At 33.8% G+C, this 13,774-nt stretch overlaps 1 long non-coding RNA gene across 1 annotated transcript in view; it reads right to left on the bottom strand.

Moving 5' to 3' along the window:
• Positions 1-239: 239 nt before the first annotated feature.
• LOC132426046 (uncharacterized) overlaps positions 240-13,774 on the bottom strand; it is a 33,202-nt gene continuing 19,667 nt past the window's right edge. Inside the window, exon 3 of the long non-coding RNA XR_009519578.1 lies at positions 240-6,140. This is a non-coding gene — a long non-coding RNA (uncharacterized lncRNA). The remainder of the gene's footprint in view (positions 6,141-13,774) is intronic.

Below are 13,774 nucleotides of genomic sequence, written 5' to 3'. Positions count from 1 at the left end.
TAGAGGAATTTCCTCTAATTATAATATTTATGGAGTGGAAAAGAGAAAAACAATTGTCAGATGACATTAACATATACCTTGTCACTTGCAGATCAAAACTGCCAACGTGAAGGACAATGCAGAGGCTCATCAACACACTTGCCTATGCCTTGGCTCAGAAAAGCAGAATCTGTGACAACCACCAACCACCAGATATATTGTATAGCTACAGCCCTATCAAATAGAACATGGAACATGGATTCTAAAGTACCTGTGTATGTGTGTTTGTGAGTGATGTGTGTATCATATGAGAAGGATTACACAGACACACACACACATGCACACATACATATATTCCACTTCAGATTTCAGATTCCCCAGTTTTGACATCTTCTAAATAATTTCAGGGATTACAATTTTCAGGAATCCTACACACCCATTGGCAGAGAAGTTAAGCTATAGCATATTTTCATCTTAGAATAGAACATGAAAAGAAAAAAAAATGCATGTTAGTGGAACTCCAAGTTTTGCTTTTATTGTTTCAGGAAATGGAAGGACCTCTCGCTACTTTCAATCATCTATAAATACATGTTCCTCCCAGTAATAATAATAGCAAACATTTATCAGATGCTAAATACAGAGCACTCACTGCAAGCCAGGTGGCCTGGATTCTAATGCCATTTTTACACCTTACAAGCTATGTAACCTTGGGCAAATTGCTTAATTTGTTTCTACCTCAATTTCTTCACCTATAAAATGAGTATAAAATAGTTGGGACAATTCTGTGAGTTAATGTTTGAAGTACTTCAGAACAATATAGCTTTGATATCAGTATCAATTCTCATATGATGCAATAAGGCATGTGCTATTATAGTGTCCATTACACAGGTAGAGTAAAGTAGGTCTTGTAGAGGTTAAATGACTCTTCTAAAAATTGGTAGACCCAGAATTTGAATGCACCGTTTTCATGTACACAGTACATTTAATATCCTAATTACTACAGTATGTTGCCTCCTCACAGCAAGTCAAGTATACCTCAAGAATAGATGTTAAATACCTCAACCCCATCATTGACCACTAGACACCATAAATTTGACATTGAGGCATAAATATCAACCAACTTTTTGCTCCAGATCTGGGAAGAAGACTTTAACAGTAATCTAGGGCTGAGTGGAAGGAAATGATAGTCCTCAGTCAACCATTGAGAGTTACCCCTTTGTTTAAAGATAACAACACTGAAAACAGAAAAATAAATGGTTCCAATGAAAATATTGTGCACATTAAAAGGAAGAAAGAGTGATCAAGATGCAGCAAAAGAACAGTTTAAAAACTCACTAAAGGAAACAGAAATTGCTGAAATTGTCTGCTTTGTAATCTTAATAGAACTGAAAACTACAGCCTCTGAATAAAGAGATGAAAGATGAGATTATATGAAAATAAGTTGAGATAAGAAGGGAGTTGGCTGAGAGGCAGGTAGAAATAAAAACAGGAGTTTGACATGATAAAGAAAGATTTTAAGGAGATTAAAAATGCAATAATAGAATAGAAATCTGCATTAAAAGCAATAAAGAGCAGAATTAACACTATAGAATTAGTGATAAGTTTAAAACCTAGAATCTGCAGAAAAAATGCAGAATGAGGAAAAACTAAAGATGCAGACATTGCTGGTAAGGACAAAGAACAAAGAGAGAAGCGTCCAATGTGGGGATTTTTTAGAAGCACACATGACAACAGAAGCAATTAGTAAAGCTACTTTTGAAGAAATGTATATAACATCTATATTCAATGAGTTTACAGATCAAAAAGGATTACTTACAACATGAGTTATACATGGCTGTCATTTTTGTTTTGAATGTATTTATAGATCAGTGTTACTGCTTATTACATGAGTATAATATGCACATTGAGGAAAAAACTAAAAAATGCAGATAAATAAAATATTTTTAAAGTTGCCTACAACCCTTTTACATAAATATTACTAGCTCTATTCTGTGTATTATTTCAGACTATACATGAAAATTAATTATATCATACAAACATATAAAACATACATAATATTTTATAACATATCTGTATCCATATCTGTGCTATATATTTCATAATCATTTAATCGTAGTTAATACTACTCTCAGATTACATTAGGATAAGGTGAGTTAAAGTACACAGAACTTAGAAAAATGCTTAGTACACAATAAGAATTATATAAGTAGTGATATTTTTTGTCAATGAGAAAACAGTTAAAAATTCATGCAATCCATAAAATTATGAATAAAAATTTAATCACCCCAAATTTCTTTGAGAAATAAACGGTCATCACTTTGAAAATGTTTTTCCAGGTATCTCTTTATACAAATGGAAACCAGTTAATATAGATGAACTATGAATCTGGCCAAAAGTAAACATAGAAATATAGATAAATATAGAGAAATTGTTACATAAATTAATCACATAGCCAGTGCTATATTGATATCTACTTTTTCACTTAGCAATGTATTGGACACATTTTTATGTCAATTAATAGAGATTTATTTTATCATGTTGATTCCATCAGATTATCTTGTATGACTATGCCATAATTTATTTAATGCATTGACTACTGATGAGCACTTGGATTACTTTTAAACCTCTCTGTGGCTTAGTTTTCTCATCTGTATAATGGGGGTAGTTAATACTACTCTCAGATTACATTAGGATAATGCGAGTTAATAAGTGTACGGAACTTAGAAAAATGCTTAGTACACAGTAAGAATTATATAAGTATGTGATATTATTTTAATTAATATTGTATTTAGATTGTACATTCTTTTTTCAATCATAAATATAACTATGAGGAAGAAAAATCTTTATGTGTACATTTTTATAAATTAGTTCATCTTTATTCTAGGTAGTGCCAGAATCAGATTTAAATGTTAAGTTTTTCCCAGGGTCTTTATTATTTTTGTTATTCTTGGAAATGAAATTTTTCTTCATTTTGTTTTCTAGTTGGCTACTATTAGATATGTAAAAATCTGTTGCGTTTATATTTAACTTTGTAATCAGTCTCCTTTTCTCCTTACTTAATTTTCTTAATAGAATTTCCTAATATTTTATTTATGGGTCTTCATTTAATCATATTTACTTATCTCATTAAGTATAATCTTTTTATTGTTTTAGTAATATATCTGCACATTATTATATTATATTATAAAAAGCATAAGGAATATAACACCAAATTCCCTCCAAATAATCTTACTTGCCAGAAATAATATTTGGTGAGGCCTCCATGCATATAAGACTCATGTTTTTTAATCTATTTAAATAGACATGGTAGAGGTAGACAGATACATATACAACAAGACATGCTAATATTCTAGTATTAAATTTATAAGGACTTTAATTTTACCTGAATTTAAAGAGTATTAAAGAAAATGTAGTCAAGCTAAAGGAATTAATATATTTTACTTAAAAAGTTTTTTACTTGATTTTTAAATTATGAGATATTGAATCCTTTAAATTTGTCTGGGTTTAAGGCAAGAAATATTGAAAACATTAAGAAGCTAAGTCATGAAGAATTTAAGCTCATGTTCAACATAGACAACCTTGAATTATTCCTTGTTGTCAAATATGAAATAGACTCATACATTTCCTCATATTTTACCCTCCATTAATTATTCTTTTTGATGCACATATTTTATTTCAAATTTTCTACAATTTATATTATGCTCTGTAACCATAGTCATCCCAGTCAGTCTTATTTCTACATTGAAATAGATTTAATGATTTATGGATATTTGTCCCACTTTTGGGCTCTTATTTTAATCCACCTCTTGGTTAGCATTCAGTAGATTTTTTCAAAGGAGAAATTATGGATTCCATTTTCTCTGAGTTTTTTCAAGTTTATATGTTCTTTTGTCCTGTATGTCTATTGTCCTGTCTGCTTCAGTATATCTTGGTTCGGTATGACAATTTTAGGTAATACTTTCTTTTCCTTAGAATTCTGTATATTTTACTATAGTTTTCTAAGAAGCCTGAGGCTCATTTAAAGTTTTATCCTAGAAAGTAGACTTGATTTTTCTATATGAATGCTTGAGGAAATCTTTCCTTATGATTAAAATTTAGCACTAAATCAAGATATAGTTAGATGCATATTCGTCTTTTTCAATTCTCCTAATACATGGTGTGCATTTTTATTTTTCCATATAAATTGGAGAATATGCTTACAAAGTAGCTAAAATGTGAGATTACAGAAAAATTTATAGCATTAGTCATCCCATCCATGGAATACTGTTGATCACCATAGTAGTTTTGTGAATTTTTTGTTATTTCTTAGATTCAGAATAGTTTTTAATCAACACATGAATTGCATTTATTTTTTTAGTGTACTGTAAGCTGATTTTTAGATTACTTTAAATTGATCATATATACGATAAACTTATTAAACTTTCTCATTTGATAGAGTTATTTGCTACTTCTTTCTTCTATGTAGATGATCAGATCTTCCACAAATAATGGTAGTTTGAGATTTTCCCTTTCACTCCCTACACGTTATTTCTTTTAATTTTCTAAGAAATTCCCCAGGACATCCTGTACTATGTTTGTTTGTTTGTTTTAATTGATTGACTATATTGAAGTACTTTTTTTTTTTTTTTTTGCCTGCCTTGGGTCTTCATTGCTGCGCCCAGGCTTTCTCTAGTTGCAGGGAGCAGGGGCTACTCTTCACTGCGGTGCACAGGCTTCTCATTGCGGTGGCTTCTCTTGTTGCGGAGCATGGGCTCTAGATGTGCGGGCTTTAGTAGTTGTGGCACGTGGGCTCAGTATTTGTGGCTCACAGGCCCTAGAGCGCAGGCTCAGTAGTTGTGGCGTATGGGCTAAGTTGCTCTGCAGCATGTGGGATCTTCCTAGACCAGGGGTTGAACCCATGTCTCCTGCATTGGCAGGCAGATTCTTAACCACTGTGCCACCAGCGAAGTCCCGTTCTGTACTACATTTTTTAAAAAATGTAATAGTGAGTTTTGTTGCCTTATAGAAACTATATTTAAATTTCTCTGTCATATTTTTACCATTTGTAGTGAATGCTATTGTGTACTGGTCAGAACCTCTCCTTCAATACTGAAACTCTCATTCTCCAGCTGCTGGCATATCAACAGCTCTCATCCAAGTCCCTCCAAAACTTGACCTTGGCTGAAGAGACCCTCCTTGCACAAGATCACAGTCCTTTCCCAGGGACCCACTACAGCTAACGATGGGTAGATTTGGTTATATAGAATTATCGCCATCTTGTTTCAAATGAGCTTAACTCTGAATGGCTGTACCCAGGCTGCTTACAGGATTAGGTGAGGCCTTTGTTACAGTTTCATAGCAGTTGATCTCCTCTTGCCCAATGCTGCTTTCTTCACTCTCCTCAAACCCCAGTATTGTTCATCAGAGCACTCCTCAATAAACTTTCTAAAAGGAAATGTCTGTCTCAGGGTCTGTTTATCATCAGTCACACTAAGATAGCAAGTGACCTTAAGTTTTCAGTTTAGTAAGGATTTTTTAATCATGAATACATGTTAAAATCTGTTAATTATCTTTCTTCATCTATTCATATAATCATTTGATTTTTCTCCTATATAAATGTAATATGTTACCATATTGGTAGACTTTCTGATGTTAAGCCAACCTTGCATTCCAGGGATAAACCTAACTTAGGGATCATAATATATTTTATAAAATTCATTGGATTCGTTTATATGTAACATAATATATAATCATATATATGTAGATTTTAAAAATCTATATTCACAAGTAAAGTGAGCCTATCAATTCCTTTTCTTGTACTGTCCTTAATTAAATTTGTAATAAAACTATACAAGACATTAAATTAGCTGTAAGTTTGGGCTATAATATTAATCAGAATAGGTGAGACTAAACTGTAAAAAAATTATCAGTGTCTTAAATGTAGCATTTAATTTCTTTCTTATGCAAATTAATGAGAAATGTTACAGCTCCCAACATTTCTCTATTGGAATTGTGCTCCATGTAGTGCTCTTTGATTTTGCTGCTCTGCCATCCACATGTGAGACTTCTTCACTGCCAAGCCTGAAAGTGACAGGTGTCACTTCTGTTCACAGTCTATTGGCGAACTGGTCACATGATCCCATCTAATTATAATGAGGACTAGAAAGTAGAGAATTCTGTGCCTACAAAAGAGAGGAGAGCTAAATGTTAATGAGAACCATTTCATTTTGTTTTATATAAGATTTATATATTTCTCCTTAAAAATAAATTTAAAATAAGTGGGAGATGGTGGGTGCCTGGTAACTATTTCAATTGAAAGTATATTATAAACTAAAAAACAAAAGGTTGGAAGACAATATGTGGCTATAATCTTTCAACTGAATAGGAAGAGATAGTGGGATTTGGAGAGGAGAGGAGGTTAAAAAAAAAAGAAGTAGGAGGAGTAATTGCCTAAGTGAGAAGGAAAGGGAAGGGGAGAGAAAAATAGAGCGTCCAGAAGGGTTAGGAGCAATTTTCAGTCCCTTGGTGCCTTGGTCAATGTCTGGATTTACCTCTGATAAACATATAACCTAGATCAAGTTACCTGACCTCAGTTTGTCTTAGTTTCTTAATTTGCAAAATGAAAATAATAATAGTGCATCTCTACCAAGGTTGTTTTAAAGTCTAAATGAGTTAGTATGTGTAACACATCACTTAGATTGATGCCCAGGACATAATGAACACTAAAAATTATGAACTTTTATTTCAAAGAGGAAGAAACTAGACATAAACATGTATAAGAAGTAGAATGTTTGGCTGTGGAATTATGTTTACTGGTTAGGAATTCAGACTCTGAGCCAGACTGCCTGGGTTGAAATCCTACTTTTGCCTTTTAGGGGCTTTCTGTCATGGAATAGATTACTAACTTTTCTGTGTCTCGGTTTCACATCTTTCAATTGGAATAACAACAATCACTGCCTCAGAGAATTAACTGAGTTAATAAATATTTAGTTTTGAACACAGTGCTGGGCTCATAGTAGGAGCTACAAAAGGACCCCCTCACACCTAAGCAGTTTTTTTCTGAGGATAGAGCAAAGTTTATTAACTCTATTTTGTATGTGGTGGGGAGTGTCTGCACATGTTTTGAGAATTTTAATTGAGTTATGTAGTGACCCTTTCAAACTTTAGCAAAACTGCATCACAATGTAAACATTTGTGTTCTTTTTTTTTTTTTTTTTGGTAAAAGGTAAAAGGTTGATCTATATAACAGCTTCTCATTATTAAGTGGTTTCTTCTTCATAACTCATAAATTCTTTTTGCAATTTGGACTTCCTTATTTTTAAGCAAATATTTATTCACTTGCTTCTTTCTTACTTCTCTAGAGAATTTTGTCATTCAAAACTTAAAGGCCTAAAGGGGGAGTGTCAAACTCCTATGTTTCTCTATAGTTCAGTTAAAAGTTTACAGTGAGAAAGGAGACATTCAGACCCACGTCTGTTATGTAAGATCCAAATAACACCTAGAAATCATGTAGCCTGAACTCAGGATGACTTTTCTGACCAGGAAAAATGCACTTTACATTCAAATTTTGTGCTGGTTCCTGTAACTTCTTCATTCCAAGGAAAGTTCTATTAAATCATTGACATAATTCTTTAGTAAACCACCGCAGACCTCTGTTATTTAATTTTGCCTATTTGTGTGTCTGGTACTATTCTGGAATCTGGGAATATAACGTTGGACAGCAGTAACAAGGTCTATGTCTTCATGAAGCCAGCAAGTCACTGAGAAAAAGGCAACCAAACAAATAGAGCAATGCAGAATTATATGTACTGAAAATGTAAAAAAAAATAAATTAATGTCTCATATACACACACACTCACTTTTAAACTCATAAACTATAAAATAAATCAATTTAAAAATGAAATATCATTACCTATCAAATTGCACTTTAAAACTAATAATAATATGATTATTCATATACTCAAAGAAAGGAAATCAACCTAAATATCCAAAAAGGGAGAACTGTTCCAATGAATTATGGTGCCCTCACACAATGAAAGATTATTCAGTCCTCTGCTCTGAGGGAACATGAGATTAAGTAGTCACAGGATTCTACCCTCTGGGCATATCAATAGTAGCATTATGAATTGGATATCATTTCGGCACATTTAAGACTGAAACAAGAAATAGATCTCCACAGTTAGCCGCCTTGAGTCGCCTGATCCTATTTATAAGGCTCTTGAATATTAAATGGCTCTTTGAAAACAGTCTTCTCATACCTTAAGTGCAGCTTGAATCAGAAACACATATATTTTGTAGGTATTTGAATCACAAAAATGATTGAGTTTTTATCAGTTTAAGAGGGATTATCAACTCTGCATATCATATCTTTGAAATGTCAGTGGACTCCTACAGGATTTTTACTGGAAGAAGCATACGCTTTATTGTCAGATGCAACTTGGTTTGCATCTCAGCTTTACTAATGCAGCATTACCTTTGCAAGTTTCCTACATTCTCTTTAGTGCATCTTACTTACCTGTAAAATGGGGATTACAGTGAATGGTTTGAAAGTATTGAATGGGTTCAGGTTTATAGAGCATCTAGAACTGTAATTTGGCTCATAGTTAACATTTTAAGAATGATTTCATTTCTGCTTTTCTTCTTCCTTTGTAGCTTCCATATGCCAGTTGGGAAAACCTAAAGATGCTTAGCTCTGGTGGGGAAATTAAGTCTTTAAGGAAGAAGAAAAGGAACCCTGAGTGGGAGGGTTGCATTTTACAGTAGCAGAGAATATTGGACCTGCGTTAACTTTAGAACCAAGTCTTATTGAAAATAGAACTCAAACTAGTCCACAGAACTGGCTGGGGATGAGGAGATTCCTAGTAATTAATCAGAGTCAGAGGCAAATAGAATTGGGCAGAGACAAGTTGTGGTTCAGACCAACTGGGTGATCGAGTGTCATAACAAAGCCAGACAGAAACTGAGACTCCAAACTTTTCATTCACATAGTCTGAAGTTGAAGAAAGGATTCTAGCCTTTCTCCAAGTATGGTAGGGACTCAGGCCACTGGTGACATGTGATATTATTTTTGGTGATACAGCAATAATTTTAAATTAATAGTTACTTTCTATAGGTCAAAGAAAATGGTTTTATAAACAATGTAAATTTTCTTTTATAATAAATTGATATAATTTTTTAAAAGTAAATTGACTTTAGAAAAAAATTTAAAATAAATAATAGTACAGATGGTACTCAGATATGACTAAAGTAGTACAGGTAGTATATCCAAATGTCTAAAGTTTGGGAGCCACGATTCCAGACAAAGTCAAGAAAGAGGGCTTGTCTTAGTCCACTTGGGTTGCTATGACAAAATAACATAATTGAGTTTCTTCTAAGTAACAAACATTTAATTCTCAGAGTATTGGAGGCTGGGAAATCCAAGATCAAGGTGCCATCAGATTCAGTGCCTGGTGATGGCCTGCTTCACTGACAGCTCTTTTCCTTCCCACTGTAACCCCACATGGTGGAAGGGGTAAGGGAGCTTTCTCTGGTCACTTCTGTAAAGTGACCAGAGATTCCATTTGTGAGGGGGACCTAATCACGTTCCAAAGACTGTACATCCTAAATACCATCACCACCGGAGTTAAGTTTCAGCATATGAATTTTGGCGGGGGGGCATAAACATTCAGACCGTAGGAGGGTTTAAGAGGTAAAGCAGTAAGATACCCCTAAGCCAGCATTGTGTGTGAGCTGCTAGGCATTTATTGCTCTGAAAGTTACTTAACTGCTCCTGATTTAGACCCCAGCGTAGTGTCATGTACACAATATATATCTAGTGATTGTTACTTCCCTTCTCAGTCTTTTGACTGTTGCCCACTCCTCGTCATTTGGAAACCCTTCCCATTGTGATTAGACCCTCTCATCCTGTCTGTCAAAAGGGCTGTGATGAGAGGTTGAATTCCATGTCTCTCCCTGGTCCTGAGTGCCTGGGCCTCGACAATTCAGAGAAAGGTCAAGCTTGGTCAGAGACTTTTCCCAATTGTACACTTTACTAAACTTTAAAGTAGGACAGGCAATTCTCTACCTCAATCTTAGACTATTAGTCAGCAAAATCTTAAAGAAAATCCATGATAGCAGGACCTTTCCATTTGAAGAATGGGGAAGTCAAACCAGCCTGAATATCTTCCATTCTAGTTGAGAGCAACATTAAGTACTGCCTGGCAAATGATAACCACTGAGAGAGACACTGTTACAGGCTGGAGATCCGAGAGTGAAAAGCAAATGCAGGGATGTAACTTCTGCTGGTGTTTGGAAGTCAAACACTCCAGATACAATTGGACACATGAGCATATCTAGAACCCAAGAAATCAACATGACTAATGACAGAGAGGGGGCATTTAAAAATGCTATGGCCTCTTATCAAGTGCATGAGGGCCTGGGCTAGGGAAAAACAACACCCAGAGCATGCAGTTCAACAGATGAAATCAGATTATTTAGGTCTTTATTAACCAGACTTCAGGGATATAAACCGTGGGAAGGAATAAGTTATGTTTTCAGTGTTACTACAATTAAAAAGCGCTTTTCTAGAATAAATGACAAAGGAAGATACTGTCAATTAAATAACTATTATGGGCTAAGTGTTTTACTCACATTATATTATTTTATTTACTTATTCATTTAATAAATATTTATTGAGCATCTAATATATTGTTGTTACAAGCCAGGGAATATTAAAGTGAGGAAGACAACATCTTTCTTCTCAGGGAACTCAGATCTCAGTGAAATAGATAACAAGTAAAGTAATAAATATGCGATGTAATTTAAGATATAAATAAGTACTATGAAGAAAAATAAAGCAGGTAAGGATTAAAGAGTGACTGAGAAGACAGGCTATTGGACAAAAAGTGACCAGGAAGACCTTGTGACCAAGTGCACTGGAGCTTACAACTGAAGGGAATCACAAGTTAAATAAAAATGCAAGGACAGTTCCAGCAATGGGAGGAGCACATGCTCAGGACTTCAGGCAGGAGTGGGTTTGACCCATCCAAGCAAGAGCAAAGAGGCCAATGTGGTTGGAGCTGAGTGAGTGAGGAAGGAAAGGTTAGAAAGAAGCAACCACGGAGAAAGCCAAAGATCCCAGCAGGAACAATGATCATCTCACCCTTGCAGTACTCTGACAAGGGAGGCTTTCTGACCCTAGATTCTAAGATGCAGGAAGCTGGGAAGAAGGTCTCAAAGTTATTAATATACTATATTATATATATCATTAATATTATAGCATAGTATAATAATTATGTAATAATATAATACTATTATTATAATTATTATATTATTATAATTATATTAATACTGCTATTATACTAATATAATAATAGTATTATATAATTATTATACTAATATAATGGTATTATATAATTATTATATTATAATAAATTTTTATTAATATTATAATATAAAATATTAGTATATTATAGTATATAGTATGCTATTATAGTATATATATTATATAATTATATACAATATATTTTAATTGTAGTATATAATATATATAATTTTGCATTAAGGAATACTGATACCCAAAGAGACTAAATGATATGTGTAGATCAGGTAGCATCAATGCATGAGATCTGCATTTCTAGAAAGTCTTACTCTCTGGAAAATCACTAGAAGATATATTAAGGGTGTTTATGTACATGATTTTATTTATTGATGAATCATTGAAGTGCAAGTAATAGCCCATAAACACAGGAATCAAAATACATCATGGTCTTTATATCACAAAGAATAAACCTTAATACATACAATTTTTAAAAAACTCTAGGATTCTGAAGTATCCTAGAATGGCATGAAGAATGTGACAAAACAATCTAATTACAAATGTATAAAACAACCTCACTGAAGGGATGAGGGGAAAAGATGCTAATCTAATCTAAGTAACTTTGGAAGTGCATGGAGTCTCCAAGTTTAAAGGCAAAAGAAATTATACACAAGCTCTGTACTCTAGTTAACATTATTTCCCATGGGGGTATGGGTTAACAGCTCTGATACCTCAATACATATATAGTTGAACAATTAAATAAATGGATGGCAGATGGTGGGAGCCAGGTTTCTCACTGTTGGACTGGGAGGTTATAGGTGGGCAAGAAGAAAAGACGAGAATGATCTATGTTGTAAAGGATTACAGTCAGAGACATCAGTATGAATTTGTGTTTAGCTTAATATAGATACAGATGGTTAGACATAGAAATATTTATAGCTATTTGTGTATACACAAGTTAATATACACAAACATACATTTCCTCATTCTGGCAGCTGAGCTTGCCTAGAAACAACTGCATTCCAGTAGCAAGAAGTACATCTAGAACCTAGATCTTGGTTTCTACTACTATTCTCCAATAATTGGAGCCAGAATTCCTTGGAGAAATGTTTGCTTCTCCAAGGGCAGGAAGTATATAAGACGGACATATGGTAGTGACAGAAATTAAACACACACACAGTGATCAACGATGGGGACATGTGAAAGGGATCCAAGAGCCCAGTGAAAGAACCCCTATTGGACTAAGATGGAACAATTTGAACAACAAAATAAATAAAGTAATAGTGGATTATAACTTAAAGTATAAAATAAATACCATGGGTCTAAACTGATATAAATAAATGATAAATAAATGGGGAGAAGAGACAAATCTCCTTCACAAAATTTGAAACAATTTATGTAGTTAGTCCACCCTCCAGAAGGTGGATTATAACTTCCCACTCCTTCAGTGTGGGCTGCCCACAGTGACTTCCTTTTAAAGAGGAGAGACAGTATGAGAAGGGGCAGGGAAGAGTAACTTTACAGTGGACAAACCTGACAAATATTACTTAAGGCAGGTGATCAAGGTCTAGAGCTACAGTGATAAGTCATGTTGATAGCATGTACCCTTGATAGGATGGATTGGAAATGTCTATTTGATCCTATGCTCTTCACTCAAAACTCATTAGCCCAATCTAATCCTAAGAAAAATACACAAAACTGAGGAACATTTTACAAAATACTTGACTAGCTCTCTTCTAAATTATCAAGATCATTAAAAAACAAGGAACGTTTAAGAAAAGTCACAGCCAAGAGGAGCTGAAGGAGATGTGACTCCTAAATGTAATGTGTTATCTTGGATGGACTCCTGGAACAGAAAAAGAGCATTAGGTCAAAATTAAGGAAATCTGAATAAATTATTGGCTTTAGTTAATACCAATGTATTGATATTTGTTCATTAATTATAGCACCTCCCATAGTCTGTAAGATGTTAATAACACATGAGCTCTTTGTACTATCATCCCAAGTTTTCTGTAAACCTAAAACAGTTATAAAATAAATTTTATTTTTTAAAAAGACCATAGTAGCATAGGTGTACATTATTTTAGAACTAAAATAAATCTAGAGCTATCTCAATATAACCCTACCCTCTTATTTTGCACTGAGGATACCCAAAGAGACTAAGTGACATGTATAGATAACGTAGCATCAAAACTTGCTCAGAGTCGTGATTATTTCACTTTATTCTGAATGGTGATACAAGCTCAAAATGACTTGAAGCCCAAAAGTTTCTTTTGAAAATGTGTGAAATAATTTCTCGTCCAGCAATCCCTTCAAAAACGTTGACCAAAATTAGTCAAACTGTAAAAAGAGTTGTCCAAAATTATGTCTACTGAGACAATATTTAGCTCACAGAATTAATAACAATTTTTCCAATGGATAGCTCCAAAAGAAAGCCAGAAGGTCTTTGTCACATGGTGCAATGCTTCAGCTGGATTTTTGTGGTTTTATCTGTCCTACAATCTTTAAACCCAAAGTTTC

The sequence above is a fragment of the Delphinus delphis genome, chromosome 5, assembly GCF_949987515.2.
Source record: "Delphinus delphis chromosome 5, mDelDel1.2, whole genome shotgun sequence".
Classification (NCBI taxonomy): domain Eukaryota; kingdom Metazoa; phylum Chordata; class Mammalia; order Artiodactyla; family Delphinidae; genus Delphinus; species Delphinus delphis.
This window is presented reverse-complemented; position numbering and strand designations above follow the sequence as displayed.